Source organism: Esox lucius, chromosome 23 (genome assembly GCF_011004845.1).
Source record: "Esox lucius isolate fEsoLuc1 chromosome 23, fEsoLuc1.pri, whole genome shotgun sequence".
In the NCBI taxonomy this organism is placed as follows: domain Eukaryota; kingdom Metazoa; phylum Chordata; class Actinopteri; order Esociformes; family Esocidae; genus Esox; species Esox lucius.
Window position 1 is genome coordinate 7157971 of NC_047591.1, and position 9960 is coordinate 7167930.

Below are 9960 nucleotides of genomic sequence, written 5' to 3' on the forward strand. Positions count from 1 at the left end.
CCAATCATTGCTCCAATGATTCTCCTACATCATTGCAATTTATTGCAATAAGAAATAGTTTGCATAGCTCTGGATTATGATATGAAAAGAAGTGAAACCCCAAATCTCCTCTCCCATGCCTTGTACTTTTCTGTGCAAACAAAACCTGACCGTGGCATTCTCATCAATGAATACAATTAATTGTTGAAGATTATAGGAGTGCATGACCTTTCAAAGATCGTTCACAGACAGTAATTTTGGAACATGCTGAATATATTAGTAAAATGTTCATGTTAATAACATATTCAACATGATTTATGTTATTAATGTATAATAATATATTATACATTAATAACATAAATAATAAAATATTCATCTTCTTCCGCTTCATCCGGGGCCGGGTCGCGGGGGCAGCAGTCTAAGCAGAGATGCCCAGACTTCCCTCTCCCCAGACACTTCCTCCAGCTCAAATATATTATTTGTTATTAATGTATCACCCATTTATTTCTCACCCTTGGCACCCTGGTTTTTTGTACTTTTCTTCTCCTCTTGCAAGGATAATGGCAAATTGGAGAACACCTTAAATCATTCCTACATTCAGAATCCTTTGAGATCTATTAGATCTTAGGATCAGGTTTTAAATGTTATTCAATGCTGGATGCTGACCATTGCAAAGAATTTGACCAATATCCAATTTCTTTGAGGATTTGGGGTGATTGGTGTTACTTGAAGATCCACTTGTAGTCATGTTTTGGGGCAAAATGTCCTTGTACTTCCAAGTAGAGTTCATGATGCTGTTGACCGTAACTAGGCCTCCAAGTGGAAGCAAAACAGCACCATAACATCAAACCTCAAACCCACATAGTGCATGACCTTTTAAATCCTTTGAGATCAATTAGATCTTAGGATCAGGTTTTAAATGTTATTCTAGGCTGGATATACTGACCATTGCAAAAACTGTGACCAATTTCCAATTTCTTTGAGGATTTTGGGTGATTGGAGTCACTGTCTTACTGGAAGATCCACTTGTAGTAAGGTTTTGGAGCAAAATGTCCTTGTAAATCCAAGTAGAGTTCATGATGCTGTAACTAGGCTTCCAAGTGGAAGCAAAACAGCACCATAACATCAAACCTCAAACCCATATATTTTACTCACGGTATGAGGTTCTTTTCTGCATACACATCCTTCCTTTCAACACCAAACCCACTGCTCGTGTGCGTGTAGTGGGCAAAACATTTTCCCCATCTAACAATAACACCCATTTCCAAGTGCCATTTAGCAAATACCAGCCACTGGTTTCCTCTCAATACAAGCTTTTTATTTCTGGCAACCCTTCCAAATAGAATACAACAAATTGATTTTACATGCCTATTACCTAATTTAAATACCCTAGTGAAACTAGGAGCCCAATGACCACAATAGTTCCGTAAAATGTTATAGACATGTTATAGACAATGACCACATATAGACTCATTATTATTATTTTGGTGATCATAAATCCATAATGTTATTTTGTTTGTTCATTATTCCAGAGGACACTGTTCTAAGTATTTTCAAAGAAAGTTATAAGAATATATTTTTACACCTACTGTGTCTGCTGGAGGGAATGAAATATATAACTTTTATATTTTGTATTAGTATTAGATAGAGTTTTCTCCATACGTTTTATCTTAAAATATAACTCATAGCCAGTATTAATTGTGCAGGTAGGCCAACAAAGAATTGTAACGCTGCAAGAAAATCAGTGTGCCAATTTGTGTCTAAGCCGAATGAGTGGGCATCACTGAGCTAACACTGGCAAAAGAATGAATGTACACATAACATTCATTTGAATGACTAACCTCTTAGCAAGGCCCTTGTGTCCAGGGGGTAGTTGGGTCTGATGAGCTTCTCCCAGAGATGCTTTCAGCAATAGGTCGCATCTCTACAGCCTCACTGTGGTGGTGGTAGTGGACCCCGACCTGTTTTGACTGAGAGCATTTCTACATATTCTGTTTTTCAGCCCTCAGCCTTTTTTCTAATGGCTATAATGCAAGTCCAATTCCAACATGTCCAGTAAGCACAAATTTGGAGACTTGAATGAATAAATGCATTTAGGTGTTACTTACAAATACACCACATTAAATACTGGCAGTGTTGAAATGGCTTTAAATTACTTAAAAACATCCACTGGTGTAGCTATCGGGGGTGCGGCTGCGCCAGGAGAAGGATCCAAGACAAATGCAACAGACAGGAGTCATTTGGAGATGATCAGTTAACGCAGACTAAAAAGAAATACTCTAAAAATATTGCTCACATTACCATTGACATCTCAATGCCAAAAGAGAGATGAGTTAGCATTGGCATCAAATGTAATTTTTTTTTCCAGTCTGTCGGTGAGACGTTAGGTTGGTGTGTCATGTACCTGGAACCGTAAGGGTGGTGTGTCTTGTACCTGTGAATGGACACAGAATTTTGGTAACAGCCTAAAAAGCTGCTCTGATAAGACTTGATTGGAGAATCTGTTGGGTCTTCAGAAACAGCCTATACTTCAGGTATATTTTGGCCTACATTTAGTCAATTATAGCGTGGGTGAAAAAAAGTGCTTTGTGGCCTTGTCCTTTTAGTTCTGGTCTTGCAAGCAGTAGAAAGGATTTCTTTCTTCAAATCAGTTGGTAAGATAGCCATGCACAGCCGCCTCACTTGACTTCCAATAGTTTTGGGCTGTTGTTTGGTTTTCATACCTGTACATAAATGGGGTCAAGTGACTAAAAAGTGGGTCTGGTTTCATCCATTAGATGTGTGAACCCCCCTTTATTAACCCTTTATTACTTTGGGCTATGCCCAGATATGGTCCAGTCCCAAATGGTCAAAATGGTCCAGTCCCAACATCATCCATCAAACAGGTCCCTGTTATCCATTGAGTTCAGGTCCTTTGGGCCAGCCTTGAACTCTCCTTCAGCGTTGCACTTGGCACAGTCTGTCACTGCCTCACCGCTGTGTTCACAAAGATAGAAATATCATTGCCTGAAACTCTCTCTGAGCTTGGCTTAGGAAAGATCTGGTTGGGACATGGAAGATGGCTAATGCCATCTTCCCAAAAGTACATGAGGTGCCCTGGAAACATTTATTACTTTGTGTTGCATTCCTCTGGCAGGACACGCTGTGACAGGATATTCTGGCAGGACATTCAGTACATAACTGTTTTTCAATAACATAACAAGACAGCTAATATTATACTTAAAAACTCTAGTCTTCACAGGAAGACCTCAGTAAGAGGAATCATGATCTTCCAGGGTGAAATGTTTCTAACACACCTATGTTTGCATTCCGGGCCATGCTTTCTCTCTCTCCTGTCTGTCTGTGTATGTGGGTCTTTCCCCCACTGCCCCTCAAGTCTCTACACCTGCTATTCATTCCCTCATCAGCCTGCCTATATATACACTCTGGTTTCTGTCCGTCCGGAGCTAGATCGTTGTTATTCACTACTAGGTAGTAACGTTCACGGCCGCTCCAAACCATAGTTTGAGCACCCAGTTTAGTTGTTCCTTCCTACTAACCCTGTTTAATCCCCGTTACCAAGATCCACCTTATCCTGCCTCCAAACACCTCCACCTGCCTGCCTGTCAGACACCTGCTCTGCCTACCTGCTGTCCTGTCTGCCTCGCCCTACCTACCTACCTGCCTGCCCAGGCCCAACCCCTCCGGCCTGGCCACGGTCCTTCCATCCCAGCCACCATTAAAACACCCTTTGTGTTTCTTTGATTGTGTCTGGTGTCATGCACTTGGGCCCACTTGCGGCTCCCCCCATAACAAAAATAGGTCATCTTGGAGACAATAACCCTAACACTATTTTACAAAATGAAGATTCTTGAAGATTAGGTTATGTCCACTGATGTCCGCCATTGGTCAGTTTGGGGACATCCTGGTTTGACACACGGTTCGATGCTAGGTGTCATGTATGGGAATATAGTGTCAAATATAGCGGAACTACTGCCCTTCAGAAAACTAAATCTGTAGGGGAGTGCACTCAGTAAAAATAGGTTGTTCAAAATGTTCATCCTAAAAAGGCAGTGACATTCAGTACCTCTGAAAGACCTTAGGGGAACGTCATGAATGTACCTATAACGTCCCAAAAAGGCTGTACATTCAGTCCATCTGAAAGACCATAAGGGAATGTTATGGATGTACATGTAACGTCCTGAAAAGACTGTGACATTCAGTACCTCTGAAAGACCTTAAGGGAATGTTATGAATGTACCTGTAATGTCCCGAAAAGGCTGTGACATTCAGTACCTCTGAAAGACCTTAGGGGAACGTCATGAATGTACCTATAACGTCCCAAAAAGGCTGTACATTCAGTCCATCTGAAAGACCATAAGGGAATGTTATGGATGTACATGTAACGTCCTGAAAAGACTGTGACATTCAGTACCTCTGAAAGACCTTAAGGGAATGTTATGAATGTACCTGTAATGTCCCGAAAAGGCTGGTAACATTCCTTACCTCTGAAAGACCTTAAGGGGAAGTTATGAATGTACCTGTAATGTCCCGAAAAGGCTGCGACATTCAGTACCTCTGAAAGAGGTAAAACAAATGTTTCAGTTACATTCCTTGTTAGCTGGGATAGCCTTTTTAGCTAAATTTAGCCTTGTGCAAGCTGGTCAAAACACGCATATAATTTTACCCCTGTCAACGAGCTACCAACGAGTCTTTGAAATATGTCAACGGGTAGTCCAGATGACACTGTGATCAGTTTAGCAGTTTATGTTAATTCTGTATTCCGTAGTTATGAAAAGTGCCCCTTCGACCCCACTGCACCAGCACTGACAATTGGAGGTTACTAGTATAAAAGATTACTGAATGCATGTTGCACTTCAATCCACCCTGTCGTCTCAGCTGTCAGACTGCAGCCTGCAAGCAGAAAGTGTCTCCACCCTGTGTCTCCAACTTGCATAGGGCACCTTTAACAGAAAGTGCATGTCCAAGTTAGCAAGACAAATGCCTAGTTATTAGCAAGTTATAATCATTGCTCCAAGGATTCTCCTACATCATTGTAATTTATTGCAATAAGAAATAGTTTGCACAGCTCTGGATTTCGATATGAAAACCAGTGAGATCTCAAATCTCTTCTCCCATGCCCCTTGTACCTTTCTGTGCAAACAAAACCTGACCATGGCATTTTCCTCAATGATAAATACAATTAATTGTTGAAGATTATAGGAGTGCATGACCTTTCAAAGATCGTTCACAGACAGTAATTTTGGAACATGCTGAATATATTAGTAAAATGTTCATGTTAATAACATATTCAACATGATTTATGTTATTAATGTATAATAATATATTATACATTAATAACATAAATAATAAAATATTCATCTTCTTCCGCTTCATCTGGGGCCGGGTCGCGGGGGCAGCAGTCTAAGCAGAGATGCCCAGACTTCCCTCTCCCCAGACACTTCCTCCAGCTCAAATATATTATTTGTTATTAATGTATCACCCATTTATTTCTCACCCTTGGCACCCTGTTTTTTTGTACTTTTCTTCTCCTCTTGCAAGGATAATGGCAAATTGGAGAACACCTTAAATCATTCCTACATTCAGAATCCTTTGAGATCTATTAGATCTTAGGATCAGGTTTTAAATGTTATTCAATGCTGGATGCTGACCATTGCAAAGAATTTGACCAATATCCAATTTCTTTGAGGATTTGGGGTGATTGGTGTTACTTGAAGATCCACTTGTAGTCATGTTTTGGGGCAAAATGTCCTTGTACTTCCAAGTAGAGTTCATGATGCTGTTGACCGTAACTAGGCCTCCAAGTGGAAGCAAAACAGCACCATAACATCAAACCTCAAACCCACATATTTTACTCACGGTATGAGGTTCTTTTCTGCATACACATCCAAAGCAAAACCCACTGCTGGTGTGCGTGACCAAAGAGCAAAAATGTTTCCCCATCTAACAATAACACCCATTTCCAAGTGCCATTTAGCAAATACCAGCCACTGGTTTCCTCTCAATACAAGCTTTTTATTTCTGGCAACCCTTCCAAAGAGAATACAACAAATTGATTTTACATGCCTATTACCTAATTTAAATACCCTAGTGAAACTAGGAGCCCAAGGACCACAATAGTTCCTTAAAATGTTATAGACATGTTATAGACAATGACCACATATAGACTCATTATTATTATTTTGGTGATCATAAATCCATAATGTTATTTTGTTTGTTCATTATTCCAGAGGACACTGTTCTAAGTATTTTCAAAGAAAGTTATAAGAATATATTTTTACACCTACTGTGTCTGCTGGAGGGAATGAAATATATAACTTTTATATTTTGTATTAGTATTAGATAGAGTTTTCTCCATACGTTTTATCTTAAAATATAACTCATAGCCAGTATTAATTGTGCAGGTAGGCCAACAAAGAATTGTAACACTGCAAGAAAATCAGTGTGCCAATTTGTGTCTAAGCCGAATGAGTGGGCATCACTGAGCTAACACTGGCAAAAGAATGAATGTACAAATAACATTCATTTGAATGACTAACCTCTTAGCAAGGCCCTTGTGTCCAGGGGGTAGTTGGGTCTGATGAGCTTCTCCCAGAGATGCTTTCAGCAATAGGTTCCCCACTGTTTTGACTGAAGGCATCTCTACAGCCTCACTGTGGTGGTGGTGGTAGTGGACCCCGACCTGTTTTGACTGAGAGCATTTCTACATATTCTGTTTTTCAGCCCTCAGCCTTTTTTCTAATGGCTATAATGCAGGTCCAATTTCAACATGTCCAGTAAGCACAAATTGAATAAATGCATTTAGGTGTTACTTACAAATAGACCACATTAAATATTGGCAGTGTTGAAATGGCTTTAAATTGCTTAAAAACATCCACTGGCGTAGCTATCGGGGGTGCGGCTGCGCCAGGAGAAGGATCCAAGACAAATGCAACAGACAGGAGTCATTTGGAGATGATCAGTTAACGCAGACTTAGAGAAATACTCTAAAAATATTGCTCACATTACCATTGACATCTCAATGCCAAAAGAGAGATGAGTTAGCATTGGCATCAAATGTAATTTTTTTTTCCAGTCTGTCGGTGAGACGTTAGGTTGGTGTGTCATGTACCTGGAACCGTAAGGGTGGTGTGTCTTGTACCTGTGAATGGACACAGAATTTTGGTAACAGCCTAAAAAGCTGCTCTGATAAGACTTGATTGGAGAATCTGTTGGGTCTTCAGAAACAGCCTATACTGTATTTTTTGGCCTAGATTTTGTCAATTATAACACTGGTGAAGAAAAGTGCTTTGTGGCCTAGTCCTTTTAGTTCTGGTCTTGCAAGCAGTAGAAAGGATTACTTTCTTCAAATCAGTTTGTAAAATAGCCATGCACAGCTGCCTCACTTGACTTCCAATAGTTTTGGGCTGTTGTTTGGCTTTCATACCTGTACACAAAAAGGGTCAAGTGACTAAAAAAGGGTGTGGTTTCATCCATTAGATGTGTGAACCCCCCTTTATTAACCCTTTATAACTTTGGGCTATACACAGATAAACCCTTATCAGGAGTCAAACTCAGCTTGGCCAAATGGTCCAGTCCCAACGTCATCCAGGTCGCTGTTATCCCAAAAGTACATGAGGTGCCCTGGAAATATTTATTACTTTGTATTGCATTCCTCTGGCAGGACACGCTGTGACAGGATATTCTGGCAGAACATTCAGTACATAACTGTTTTTCAATAACATAACACGACAGCTAATATTATACTTAAAAACCTTCACAGGATGACCTCAGTAAGATGAATCATGATCTTCCAGGGTGAAATGTTTATAACACACCTATGTTTGCATTCCTATTTTGATACTTCAAATCATGGTATATTATGGCAATAAACCACAATTTCTCCAAATCTGTATTGCTATGGCAACTTTTAAATATTAAAATCATATAGTGGTGTGGTGTGGATGCTGTGTTAGTGGAGGGTGTGAGTGAGGGTGGCCTTCACAAGCCAGTTGGTGGTGTTGTGGAGCGGATCGCTCCAAGGAGGAAAAAGGGTGTGAAGAAAGGTGTGGTGGAGGAGATGTTGGAGTCCCTGGGTATTTCACCTGACATTGGGGAGCAGAGCCTGGGTAAGAAAAGGGTGTTGGTCAGTACGGTGTTGGGTCAGGGAGAAGAGGAGGTATGGGATTCGGGTGAAGGGGAGTGTGAGATGTCCTTCTCTGACTGCTCTCTGAGTTCAGTGCTACCAGCCAGTCAGGTTGAAGGCCCTACTTACACGGGTAAGGGGGCTGTCTGAGTTTTTGTCTGATACTAAGGGTAAGAAGAAGGTAGTTCTGGAGTCCCATTTTCCTGACTGATTTGTGAGGTTAGTGCAAAAGGCTATGAGGACTGAGGGCCTGGGTGTCCTCTCACCTAAGAAACATTTCCGGTTGAAGAAATGGTTCACTGCGGTGTGAAAGGGCTTGCCTTCTGATACAGCTTAAATGGCTTGGTTTCTTCCAACATGTTGGTGTTTTGGTTCTCACTACTGGGGTTGGTTCTTGCTCCATTTTCTCTCTTTTTTCATGGAGGCTCTGCGGGTTGGCTCTCTTAATATAAATGGCACCAGAGACCAGGAAAAGAGGGGTCTGTTGGGGGAGTATGTCAAACAAACATTTAGATGTCCTGTTTTTGCAGGAGACCCACTTCGATGTTGTAAATGAGGAGGATTGGTGGCTCTGGTGGAAGTGGGCACAGGTGCTGAGCCATGGTACGAACAGTAGCCATTTCTAAATTAGAAAACTGCTAGATTAGAAAAATACTTTGCTGTAGTTTGAAAGGTTAACATAAATGATTACATCATTTCTAAATAGAAAAAACTATACATTATATGATAGCGACTGAAACTTAAGCACTATCTATTGGGCTAACCAGAGTAAAAGAGTACTTGTGAAAACCCACAGACACGACTAAACCAGAATTATCTTAAACTGGAGTAAAAAAGATGAATATAGTTTAACACATCAGAAGTATACAGCCACCGCGATAATGTAATTGCTTCTCATGACTATTTAGGAGTACATTTACTACAGCAAAGACATGGCGGGACCCTCGAGCTGCGGCTCTTCCGTGCGTGCAGTTAATTTGTGTATGCCTTCCATCTGGTATTGTGAGAGATTAGGCTTTGAATTGAGCGATTGCGTGTATTTAAGTATTAACGTTTCTTCAGCTGAACTCTGAAATATTTGGAACATGGTTTCCGATGTCGTGGCAAATAATGACATCGTAAGGAATGTACGCTGTAGCAACGAAAATATAGGCGTTTAACTTTTCCAGTTGTAGTTACGTAAGATCGTAACCAAACTACGTACGTTTTTATATTGTCAGTCACGTCATTTAATTACGTTTCTGCGATGTCCTGAGCAGGTGAGGAAGATGTGGTCATGCAATTACATTCGGACAACATTGCCACAAAGTTGTAAGAAGGTAATGTCACGACATGACCAATCTACCACGTCACGGTTGGTCGTGGTTACGTAACGTGTTTTCTGGGATTATACTGCACACCTATCCTGCTCCGGGGCAGGTTATATTCGAGATATAACTCACATAAAAGCACTGTCTACTGACCAAACAATTCTCGATTTTAAATGATTGAAAAATCAGTCCATGTGACTTCAACTTTGATGATGTGACATCACACAAGTCTTTTGAAGAACATGCTGCAAAGAAAGGCAAGTGTCAGTATCTTTTCTTACCTATATTTCATTGTTTTTATGGTCAGATTTATATTTTCAGGCTTAAAATTTCAACTATGTTATATGAATAATTGATAGTAAACAATTGTTCAGGAAAATTAAATAGCAGTGTTGCAAAATATTAAAATGTTATGATGTCCTAAATGCCATGTGGTGCTACTGTCCTTGCTAAATATGGAGCTATGGCTACATTTAGCCAAAAACTTCAACCCTGTCACATTCACCCCTGTCAATTTTTTGTTGAATAGTTGTAAAAGGGTTGAAT